The sequence below is a fragment of the Mastomys coucha genome, unplaced genomic scaffold (assembly GCF_008632895.1).
Source record: "Mastomys coucha isolate ucsf_1 unplaced genomic scaffold, UCSF_Mcou_1 pScaffold5, whole genome shotgun sequence".
Lineage (NCBI taxonomy): Eukaryota > Metazoa > Chordata > Mammalia > Rodentia > Muridae > Mastomys > Mastomys coucha.
In genome coordinates this window covers 99,155,649-99,157,469 of record NW_022196911.1, presented here as the reverse complement: position 1 = coordinate 99,157,469, position 1,821 = coordinate 99,155,649, and the positions used below count along the sequence as shown (strand labels likewise).

The 1,821-nt window shown below is 45.4% G+C and overlaps 1 protein-coding gene across 2 annotated transcripts in view; it reads right to left on the bottom strand.

The window, feature by feature from the left end:
* Nmt1 (N-myristoyltransferase 1) overlaps positions 1-1,821 on the bottom strand; it is a 38,854-nt gene that overhangs the window by 23,570 nt on the left and 13,463 nt on the right. The window lies entirely within an intron of this gene.

Genomic DNA, 1,821 nt, shown 5'->3' with positions numbered 1-1,821 from the left:
TAGAATTTCTGGTTTGGTACCTAGTATGTATCTTGAGCCGGCCTTGAACTTATAGCAGTCCTTCTACCTCAGTCTTCTGGGAGCTGGATCCCTTTTTTGGGAGTTGAGGGGGTGTGTATTTCCTTCAGTGCTTTAGCGGCACCAAAGACCATGATATCTCTCAGCACTGCGCTGGGACTACCACTTTTGCAGATCCTTGAATTTAAAAGGACAGCCAAAAGACAGTGGTAGTCTTTAGGGAACCCTCTGCCCTAACTCCTCCAAGGGTACTTACTATGTTTATTCAGATTGTCCAACTAGACATAATGCAGCAGACAGTATGGAAGGAAAAGAGACCATGATGAAGAAGAGGATGGCTTGACATTACTGCAGGCCATGCCCAAAATGGTCAAGAAAGACAAGGGCCTGGATTACACATTAGGTAGCAAGCCTGAGCAGTCACTGATGGCAAACCAAGAACTAGTAATCTTGGGAAGATTCAACGACAACAGTCACACACAGTTAGTTACTTCTGCCACAGAGAGAGGAGACGTCTGTGCAGGAAGCAGGAAGCAATGTCTTCAGGATACTTTTCCTCAGTAAGGCATGGCAAGACAGTTTCCTAGCTACGTAAAAATGTCAAAATTAGACCAGCATGGAATCACATACTTGCTATTAGAGCATTTGGGAGGCTGAGGTGGGGACAATATAAAAGAGACATGGTGGTGCACATTTTTAATCTCAGCATGCCGGAGGCAGAGGCAAGAAGCAGGCAGGTCTTGAGTTCTGTTCAAGGTTAGCCTTGTCTACATAGCAAGTTCCAGGCCAGCTAGGGCTAACATTGTAAGACACTATCTAAAAAATAAATAAACAAATAAATAAAGACACAGTGGCTCCCGAGTTCCAGGCTAGTCCAGAAGAGTTCTAGGCTAGCCTGAGCTACAGTGTAGGACACTAAAAAAATAATACATTTTTTTTAATATAAAAAAGAAAAAAGGTAGCTCAGGGTTTCAAAGTTCTTTGTGGTTATCTGAGTGTTAATGCCACCTTAAAGCAACTGATCAAATGCTCTCTGTGGCAGTAAGTACACATATATAAAGGGAAAGGGGTTTGTTATCACACACTTCCATTTCTTGGGCTGAGGCCATGGTGCAGGAGCAGAACGCCTGCCTAGCATGCTCCAGACAAGAGGTCTTCTCCCCAGTACTGGGGGGGAAAAGAGGGTGGAGATGGATCTGGCAGACACATACCACCATCTCTTCAGCTCTATCTCCTCTTACTCTATACCCAAGGCACTTAGGAGACTGTGGGACACTGAAGGCAGGGACCCATAGTAAGACTGGCAGGCCTCTATCTGAGACAAGCATATGGTTGTCTGGACACAAATGCACCTAATGAGAACTCTATTAATGAGACACAGAAGGCACAACGCAGAGGGTGGCTGAGGACATTCAGAGATGGAAGAGGCAGACTCCTTAAAACCAGATGCTCAATGAACCCTGCAAGGGCACAGCAAAGACTAGGAGCAGGGGCCATAGTCACCCAGGAGCCCAGAGAACTGCCTCTCAGGAACTTCTCACCAACACAGTTCCACGGACAGCTCTTCACAGCTCTGGCCTCCTCAGCTCAGAGGTTCTCTTTTCAGTCTCAGAATTATGTGTAGTATTGAAAAGGTACATAAAATACAGTTAACGTGTTTCACTCATATCAGTTTATAAAATGAATCATCAGGGTCTTGTTAGGAGTTACCCTACCACTAGTTTTTACTTAATTCTGTGGAATAAGAGTCAAAAGGTGCCGGGCGGTGGTGGTGCACGCCTTTAATTCCAGCACTTGGGAGGC